The sequence below is a fragment of the Stegastes partitus genome, unplaced genomic scaffold (genome assembly GCF_000690725.1).
Source record: "Stegastes partitus isolate 25-593 unplaced genomic scaffold, Stegastes_partitus-1.0.2 Scaffold3636, whole genome shotgun sequence".
Lineage (NCBI taxonomy): Eukaryota > Metazoa > Chordata > Actinopteri > Pomacentridae > Stegastes > Stegastes partitus.
In genome coordinates this window covers 22,797-33,815 of record NW_007581367.1, presented here as the reverse complement: position 1 = coordinate 33,815, position 11,019 = coordinate 22,797, and positions in this window count along the sequence as shown.

The following is an 11,019-nucleotide window of genomic DNA, read 5'->3' as shown; positions in this document are numbered from 1 at the left end:
ACCTATGTACAGGGGCTATAGTGCCCGATGCAGTGGCAGCGGTTCAATTCCAGCCAGTGGCTCATTTGCTGCATGTCCTTTCCCCACTCTTCTCCTCATGTTTCTCTTTCACTGTCCTATAAATTAAAGGCAGAAAAGCCCCAAAAATTATCTTTAAAAAAAAACATTCTTTACAACAGACTTGACATAGTTCAAAAGGGAACAGACTCAGCATGCTAGAAACTAATATGCAGGTACATCTGTGTGTCATCAGCATAACTGCAACTGTACCACAACAATAAATTCTCTCTCCCTTAAAGCTGCATAATTGTATATTTTTAAAAATATATATGTTAACTATAGTGTAATCTGGGAAATCTGGGCTGTTAGTAAGATTTACTACCTTTTAGCTATTAGCATTTTAGCATCTTTCAACTCATTGTTTTGGTTTTACGGCCCTCGACTGCTGCGGTTCTCTCTTTTTGGCCTAATCAGTGTCGTTTTCAGTCACAGCAGGTTGCTGTTTTCAGCGACAAATCTGCAAAAATCCCATTAGACACCACCTGCACAGCACTAAATGGCAGACTGACAGTCTACTAGCTGGAAAATATAACTGAGTATTTAGCCAATAATGATATAGGAGCAGGTGGAGACTAAAGCAAAGCTAAGACGGTGAACACTGAACTTACAGGTGACCGCTACATGTAAGTGTTTGTGGTTTGTTGCTCTGACCACAAGTGAAAAAACACGACTGACGCAGCTCTAAGTAACTCTGAGTAATTTGTAAAGACTTTCCCCAAAGTCTGCCTGATGTATTGGGTATTTTTGGAAATGTAAAGCTTTCTAGTAAAGTTAAATCTGTGGCTTTCAACACATGGCTTTCATAACATGATTTTGTAATGCGATGTTAGTTCTCTATTAAAAGCAACTCATTTTCCTTTTAAAAAGTAATGGTGAAACTCCCTCGGACGGATCAGCTGATCACGCTTCACTTTGATTACAACAGATGAGCCAGCGGCCTGTTGTTGTCGCAGACTGAATATCCTCAGCATTCTTTGTGATAAAGAATAATCTGCTTACTGATGAAGGGTCGGTGGATCTGCTTATCCACCATCCTTCTGTTAAATCGGCTCACTGAAACCCCTAGTTTCGCGGTGATCTGGCGCTTTTATGCCGCCTTGCTTATGTCGAGGGCATCCTGTGTATCCGGCGTCTTGACCGTCTCTCCTTGACTTCAAACTTTGTTGGATAAAGATCTGAAGCAGCTACCAGAGCAGGCTTACTGGAAATTACTGAAAGAACACAAAACGGCCCAAGGGTCTGGTTTGAAATCTAAACATGTGGGAGGAGGGGGTGTCAGGGAAGTAAAACATTCCTACGAACCTTCTCATAATTTAAGAGAGGGGTGACTAAGAGTGTTGTGCTGAACAATGGGATGAGTCATGAGAAGGGTCGCCGATGACGGAGTGGACACTCCCTGAAGAGACCACCACCCTCAGAGCTCCAAGCATGCAGGAAACAGATGTGTGTGAAGTGTATGTGTGTGTGTGTTCGCTTGTAGTTGTGAGTAAGAGAGTAAAAGTCAGCGCAACAACTGTCACTAGTTTTACAAGCCACCACCAGCATGCTGTTCCACATGTATTTCTGTTTTTTAAAAGGGAAATATGCTCATTGAAAGAGGAGGTCATCTCTAAAATATGATGATATGAAAGGTGGGTGTTTTTGGAAGGGACAGTTCTACATTTTGGGAAATAAACTTCGATCAAGAGTTAAATCAAGATTACTCTTGTGTTCGGGCAACCAATACAGTATATAGTTGCAGTCAGTGCGCTTTTAAATAAAAATGTAAATAAACAACGAAATGGAGGCAGCAAGTGTTCCAGAAAAAAATGGAATCATGGTATCGTTCAAAAACTGTGAAAATGGTGACAGTAATGGCAAATATCTGTAAAATAATCATGTGTTTTAGCTGATTTCAATACAGTAAACTGTGTAATGTTATGATCACACATTATATATATATATATATATATATAAAAAGACATTACTATTTGGGAATTTCCCTGGTGAGGAATCAGAAAAGGTTTTTTAATAACGACATTTCTTGTACTTTCTTTCTATATTTTTGGATGCTGCTGTGGTGTGTAAATTTCCCCCAATGGGGGATCAATAAAATGATTCTATTCTATTCTATTCTATTCTATTCTATTCTATTCTATTCTATTCTATTCTATTCTATTCTATTCTATTCATTATGTTCCATGTCGGTCTTTATTTTTTTACAGTGAACATGTAGATCAATACATTTTTCCTGTGATTTAATTAGATATTATCTGCAATTTACCAAAACAGGGAAATAATGTATTACTCAAAAACTGTAAAAAGAAAAAAAAAGAAGAAGAAAACAGTGTAAAAAAAATCTATAAAATAACGTTTTTGTTCTGTTTTAGTACATTGAGTAGGTCAGTTTTTGTAAAAAAAAAAAAGAAAATAAAAAAATATATAAAAAAAATTAAAAAATTAAATAAAATCAGACCTTTCATGTGGACATGTTGCACAGTTTTGGCATGTTTTTTTGAATGCAACATGTAAATTAGTTTTTTTCTGTGATATTATTTGACATTATTTGTAATTTAACAAAGCAAGGAAAAACTTCTTGCTGATTTAAATACTGTAAAAATGTACCATTTATAAAAGATACAGACTTTTGATATGTACATTATTACAGTGCTGGCTTGTTTTTAGGTTAACGTGTAAATTAATATTTTTTTTCCCTCGATTTTACTAGTTATTTAGTTATTATCTGTAATTTAGTAAAATATGAAAAATCTCTAAAAATAAAAAACATTGTTCAAAAACAATACATATATTAGTGTGGCACATCTTAGCATAAGGAATGGGAAAAAAAACAACAGGAATTTGCTGTTTTAGGAGGCATTATATGTTGACTATTTAACTGTTGGAAACACTTACAAGGCATCTTCAGGAAGTTGCACTTCATAATCATGAAACAGTTTGACATATAACCCACCCACAACTGTGCAAACACAACAGTGATACAAATCTTCTCATCTAACTCTTGGCATCGAAGTGAAAAAGCGTTTTATATACTATACCCGAAACTTAAACTTTTAACTTAGCCTTAGCTTCAGATAATATGATAGAAATCTCTCCATCTATTTCTCATGTGGTTCATCTAAACAGAACACTGTCACTTTTGCAGTTCGTAGCAGAGTTGTTACTACAATCGGAAGAACGCTCTTCCACACTGTTGTCATGACAAACCTGTGTAGGTGAAACAACTTAATCAACAGAGACATTGCATCTGTCAGAAGTTTCCGGTTTCAGGTGGTTTTGGGGAAGTTTCCGTAAAGTTTTAGTGAAGCGTCATACGTCTTCCTCTAAACCACAACTGAGATGAAGATGTTCAACGGGACGGTTTTGCTGAAACACATCCGAAGAGCGGTTTGAGTGAGTAAAAAAAAAACAACCTTTTACTGTTTCAAATGGTTAACGTTTACACAGTGGTTTTCTACCTCAGTGATACTCAAGGTGGTTAACACTGGTTCTCATTCACCCACTGACACACAGACACTTACACCAACAGCAGCATGCAAGGCGCTCACCTGCCTTTGGGAACAACTTTAAACAAACTGCTCCTACCAGAGTCATGGCGTTTCGATATCAAAATTTCGGCAAAACAGATAGAATGATTACTGCTAAACGATACATACTGACAAAGATGTGAAAACCAGAATTACACAGATTACCATGAACCTTGCCTTAAATAAATGACACCAATTAGGAATACAATGTAGTTACATGAACTGCTGAGCATTTCTACCCAACAGGTTTTGTTGTGCATCAACACAACCTGATGTCAGCTGAAAACATCAATATCACACGTCCCTGGACTGACCTGTGTGGACACAGGACACAATCCATGATTCTCAGTACATCCTTCAACTGCAAATAAAAGGCGGTTGTGTGACGTTGACAGGTTTGGACCCTTAAGGTCAGTTTTTCTCTATAGGGGGCTTATTTAGCGGATGTCACCGCCTGGAAGTGGACGACTTTAACGCCCCCTGCTAACTATCTCACACTGCTGCTATCTAATTTCTGGGACAGATGTTTCTGTTATCTTTTCAGGTTTTCCCATAGTTCATGTGTGTATTCACATGTCTGTGTAGGTTTCTACAAGAGGCCCCTTGCTCTCTATTTGTCAGGCCTCTAAGGGCCTGCTCTTTAAACAGGATGTGGCAGTTATCTGAAAACCATGGTGACAGAGAGGCCTTCCTGTTAATGTGGGCCAGTATTAACACTGATCTCTTTTGTGCCTTAATTTTATGCACTATAATCCAGTAAGACAAGATAAAATGAGTAACAAACAGGAAATGTGCAAGGAGAAAATGCTTTCTTCATTGTTTTGTTGATAGTATGAAGCCATATTGAGCATCACACGAGTGTAGGGAAGGAACTGAGGTAAATAATTGCGTGTAATTGTAGTGTACATAAACACCACCCCCCCGCCTGCTTGACCTACTTCTGAATGACTGGGGGTTTATACTAGCAGTACACCCACCATATGCTGAAGCAGTGTATGTTCAAGAGGCCTTGGGTGAATTTGAGATACTTGTTGAAACAAAAAAATCAACCATGTTCTTCTTTCTTTCGCTCATCCCAAACAGGCCTAATGCATTCTTTCCACTCTTTTCTCTCTCATGTCTGACCTAACAGCAGCTAGAGAATGTAACCTCAATGCACTGGAGGAGAAACCACAAGATAAAACTTCATCCTCAACTAATATTTCACATTTCTACAAGTTTTGTGGAACAAATGTCCAATTAGTCCACTGTAAGAAACTTTGTTTTTCTGCGCTTACATGCATGTGTGTGAGTGTGTGTGTGCACTACAAAGAGGATGTACTCAGCCCTTTTGTGTAGCTTTAATAAAGCTGGGTGATTTTTTAATAAAATCTGGGCGACACTCCTACTGTCAAGCCTGTCTGTGTCTGGGATGTGTTCTCCAGTTCTTGGGGTAACGTAATGCATCCAGCTTTCCCTGCCTTTCCCTCTTTTTTGCCTGCGAGTGTTCAGCCAAAGTTCAGCTAATTCAATCACTGCTGGATGACTCACACCACAGTGTCCCTTTCTGCACAGATACACAGACACACTGGGGCGCGGTAGAGCACGCACACACACACACATACACACATATACACACATATACAAGCACACACACATGCACAACGGTGTCTGGCCGAATAAGGTTTGTGAGGTCAGTGCTGTGTCAGCCTCTCCGTACACTTGTGAAATGATCTCTTCTTCTCCGGCTTCATTAGCCACGCAAACCCCCCTCCGTCCTTTATCAGCTGACGTGCCACCATGCTTTGTCATTCTCTCTGACTTTTCTGCATTCCTTATTTCATGCTGTCTGTCCTGACGCCAACCCAGATATGTCACTTGTCATGGATATAAAACAGAGACACTATATAAAATGGAGTCAAGAGCAACAACTCCTGTACAAATAAATCTCGTTTTCAGCATTTTTCTTTTAGTAGGGCGGCCTCTCTGCGGCCTTAATCATAGATGGCTTTTTAAAAAGGTTTCACCGCAGGTTTTTTACTCTTGTTTATCATGCATTCAAATTTATTTCCTATGAGATAAATGCGGCCACAAATTAATTCAAAGGAAACGCTATTCAGTCAAGCAGAGCTAACGAGCGGATCACGGACGGCGTGCCATTTCCTGCGTTTGCATGCCTGAACGTGTGTCAGTGTTTGCATGTGTTTGAATGTCATGCAATTGAGCACATGCAAAGATCAAGATACGGTAATGTAACTGCAGTCCTTGGATGCTGTCACAGAGAGCTGTTATTACTGGTCAAGCCACCCAGATTTATTGAGCTTTACTGTACAGTCTTTCCACTTAGCCTAATGACTGCCAACAGGACTGGGAACAGATGGCTCTGTTACAGTATAGTTAGGATGAAATATCCAGAGTTGTATCCTCTACTTACCATGTCTATTTTATTGCACACACTGCTACATTTATGTGTGTTTGGGGTGTAAGTCAAACTGCTGGCAAAGCTTACATTTTGCATGTGTGTACAAATCAAACAATAATTCACATCTTACAGTTCCAGTCATAATAGGCTGTTTCTTATACTTGGACTTGTGCACACAAACCATGCAAACAAACTTCTTTCACAGCGCTGAACAAAAGCCAGCGGGTTCTGTAAATGGCATTATTAGCCCACGAGTTAATCATAAACAGCATACGAACAAAAGAGACACAAAGAATTCAGGTCAGGTGTGGGAGGTTGAGCAGACAAACCCTTACAGGAGACCTCATAACAGGGAAGAATGTATTAGTCCCACCCTGATGTCCGTCCGCTCATCTGCGTGTGTTGGTGTGAATAAGCTGAATAAGCAGGATTTCCAACACAGAGAGCAGGAAGGCCCTTCCAACAACACGCACACGCAGGAAATCAAGGTCAGTGTGACAATTGTGTGCATGTGTGTGTGTGTGTGTCAGAGAGAAAGAGACAGAAGAGGTTCTGTACTTACATTACCCCCTGGTGCATCATAATCTCTCCCATTTTATCCTCGGTGGGGTGGAGTGGGGTGACGATGAGGAGGGGACAAAAGTGTGCTTGTATTGTTTAAATTTCTCCCACTAGAATAAAGAGATCTCAGTTGCTGGTGTTACAGGGTTCATTGTGTTAATGTAACAACTCTTAGAGAGCAGCATGTAACAGATGTTCTCTTGTTTTGGTCTGTATGTGTGCTCGTGGCACAGAGGCATAAAGATGTTAATCCTTTAAAAGCATCTAAAACACAATGCCGGGTAAGTACAGCACTAATGACAGTTGTGAAGTTTGATTAACATAATCTGACTGTTTTCCAGGACAACTCAGGCTATTACCTTATATGACTGCACATATACACAGAAGGTAAATAACATAGCATCAACATCTAACAATAACATGTAATCAAATGCAATAAAGTCCGTTTTTGTAAAACTTTTAGAATTTTTGTAGTGTTGGATGCACTTGTCGTGTCATTTCTAAAGCTGCTTTTTTTTCACTTTACTACATTATTTTGTGAGATGCTTACATCCCCTCAACCCCCTCCCCAAAATCTGTTCATTGCAATGTTGTCAAAAAGGTTAGCAAAACAAAAGACTGAGAGACCGACTGCAGATGGGGCAGCCTTGGTTTGTGCGTGTCAAGGCTTTGCTGCAACACCGTAGGTCCACCGGCACTCGCTCGAATTCACACCAACATTCGTAAATGCACAATGTACACACTCAATCACATTATTAATCAACCACTCAACTCCATCCTTTTACCCATTTGTAGACCTCCACCCCTCCCACTGCTTTGCCCCTAGACTCATCGCCAAGGTAACCGCCAGCACTCAGCTCCTCCTAGACATCCTGGCAAGGTGAAGTAACACACAAACGTGCAGTGAAACACACGCAAAGTCTTACACAGGGCAGAATCCTTTCTCTGGATAGGTACAGCGAGTTCTTCGGCGAACCCCTTCTCAGAGAGACAACTCGTGGAACTAAAATTCTTCCATAATGACACAGCGGGGACACGACTGTGTGAACCCAATCATTTCCTCACATGCGGAGCAATTCTTTTTCTCAAATATGTTTTTTTCCACATAAAAATCAAAGTTGTTTTTCCATCAGCAGACCATAACTCAAACCACAACTTTTTTTTCTTTTCCATTTTCAAATCTGTGCCCAACATGGAAGATCTGGAGATGGAGAGGGGAGCGGAAAGTGAAGTGGAGGAAGCTTGTGTTGTTTTTCGTACCTGATAACCCTCCATCCTCTGTCTCTCTGTAGTCCGACCTGTCAGACGCTGTTTCCTGGAATTCTGATTCCTGAGGGGAGTATGTGGGAAGGGAACACAAAGGGCCACTGTCAGTCATTGTAAGGTCATCGCTGAATAACAAGCACATTAATCTAATGGGCACGACCACCACACGTCAATAGGTGCACGCGTGTAAGAGGCTGAATAAAGAAAGGTGGAGTTCTGTGGCGATATTAGCTCAACAGCTAATTTTACACACACACACAAAAGCAATGTAAAATGGGAGCAGCAGCCATGTGATACCCGCTCAGCTCTGTGAAACACTGAAACCTACTTTTAAAACCAACAGAAAACAAAAAACATTATTGCAATGACTAATGCAATGACTTAAAAAAGAGCCTTGATATTTCCATACATGGTCAAAGACATGCGACTAGAAACTAGGGCATGTCCTTTTATGATTTCAAATGCCTAAGCCAATAAAACAATAAATACCTATTTGATAGTTTACAGTTCAGAGGACACTTTGTCTCCACTGTTGTAGGACAGACAGTGATTGTCACGGGGGAGATTTTCATATTCTTTCGTCTTCCTGTTCAAACCAACCCCTCCATTTGTCTAATAAGTGCTCATTTACTACTGAGTGTGGCTCTGTGTGTGTGTGTGAGGGAGTGATACTGAAGAATTTGCATGATAGTGAACCATACAATCATTGTTCCCGTGCGTGAATGCTCAGATATGATAGCTCCGGATAAAAGAAGTGTCTCCATAAACATGTCCAGCTTCAAGGGAGGGGTTAGAGATAACCGCTACCATGGATTTATCACTCATTGATACGGACACACACATACGCAAAGATAAAGCCTTTGGGTGCGGGAGATCAAAGCTGCATCTGTTGTGCTGGAAGTCTTAACAAAAACACTAATGATTAAGTCAGAAGAATTACACTGTGTGGAATGACCGGCTCATAAGGCCTCCAAAAGTCACCCTCTGTCATTCACGCTCACACTCTCCTACTCATTTCTCTTCCTTGACGTACTCTTGCCGTTATTTTTCTCCACATCGTGCCTGTCATTAAATGCCAGCATTGTCACATTCACTCCCTCGAGCTCTACAGCAGAGAGGAGTTTAATTTGTGCTGCGAGGGTTGGAGTCAGTGAGGCTGTGAGCAGTCAGCTTATGGAGTGATGGAGCGCTATGAGGGTGGGTCAGATCTCGCCTGCTCCAGTGGATCCATCAGCCCTCGTTTAACCTGCTGTCAAGATCAGCGCCCGAAGAGGAAGCAAGGTGTTGCACATGATTAGTGTTTGTTTGTTAGTCAGCATTATGCAACCTCTTTCCTGTTTCAACAGAAAGTGAGAATCACTTTTTTGCCAGTTGTTATGAATCAGCAGAACAGTGTTGGAGGGAGTGATGGTTACATGCATTCACAGGCTTATCACCTTACCATGTATTGTACTAATATGCATTTATGCTACAGTTTTATTTCAAGGCTGGTGCAAGGTAGTAAAAGGCCGATCGTATATAAAGCGCTGAGTAATGTTGGCTCAGCGTTTCAGTCAGCCAAAGAATGCAAAATTCTCATACCAAGCTTTTATACGACTGTCACAATAAATCACCCATGTGTTTAATAATTCCACAATTCTTTTCTTAGACTGTCTGAAAATAACAATCCCTCGGCCTAAAACGATCGAGCCAACAGCTGTCTAAACATCTGCTGATGAGATGTATCCCCCTTGGATGAAGTAATGAACGATTTACATTCCAGGATTCTGATTAAACCGTGCCCCTCCTCCTTCCCATTCTTCTGGAGTTTTCGCTGCTGATCAGCATTATTGATCAGAGCCTGAGGACACAGTTTGCATAATGTGTCATCCTCTTCTTGGAAAATCTTTAGCAGAAGGACTAAATGTTGACTAAATGCAAATGCACACGCACCGACACACACACACAGACAAAGGCGCAAACGGATCAGTTTAGAGAGAGATCAGGAAACACAGATCATGTTGAACAGGAGCTCAGGACACGTTTCACTGACACCTTATCTGTCACTGAGCGCTCTGACTGCAGAATGTGTGTGAGCAGAGTTTAACGCCTCATTGATGAAAAAGATTTAGCTTCATTCTATTGACAAATTAGTGACTTTAATGCAGTCAGATGGAGATGAACCTTTACTCACTGTAAACCTTTGCAGAATGGATAAAACACTTTATTTGTGTTATGTAGCCCCCTTGTGGCTATATGATGCTTTACATCAAAGTGGTACATCACTGAGAAAGAAACTGGATCTGAAAAAATCCATCTCAAATCAAACAAATAAGCTTTAACTTCAAAATGTACTTGCTTCATAATTATTATTGTATTCATCATTACTGATTTAAACAATTGAAAACAGACCTTAGTGGCCACAACATTCTTACCTTAGGTTGTCTGATAATAATGGATGGTCTGGGGATGTGAGGATATTTCAGCTCCAGCTCTGGACTACAATCCAACTCCAGCTCATCCTCATCTGAGCTCTCAGCGAGGCTATGGCAAGATGGAGGTGACTCAAAGTGTGTGTCATCATCTTTATTCTGCCTGTGGCAGATAGAGTTTGAGCTGGTACCATTTAGTTTTCTGGTGGAGCGAGTGGAGATACAGCTGACAGTCCTCTGGGGCTGTCTATGCTCCTGTTCCTGTGGGCTGAATGCTAGGGTTTCCGGCTGTGATATTACTGGATCTGCTGCTGGAGGGCCATGGCTATTTCTGCTTTGCCTGGAGTTGTTTGGCTCCACAGAGGGTGCTGGATCAGTGTTAACTTCAGCTGGATTACCAAAACAGTGACCCAGAGATGAGCAAGGTAGTCCGTGCATGATGGCAGATTTAGAAATGACCAAAAGAGACAATAAAATAGATCCTAGTTGTACTGACATGAGGTGGATATGGGGTTTTCTAGCGTATGAAGCACATTAGATAGTTAGCTGTCATAGCTTTTTGTAGATCATCAAGCTCTAGAGCAGAGTCTGGACATTTTTCTTGTTAGTTATGCACATAATTTCCTTCGAGTGAGATAAAAACACAATTAAAGGCACCACACATGGACAAGCCAACCTTTTACAAACTTGTGAGGCAATGCATGATATAAAAACATCTCTACATCCAGGGACAACATGAAGTTCCATCCAAGAAAAAAAACATCCTCAGTAGTAGTTGCCATCTTGTCCAGAAGCA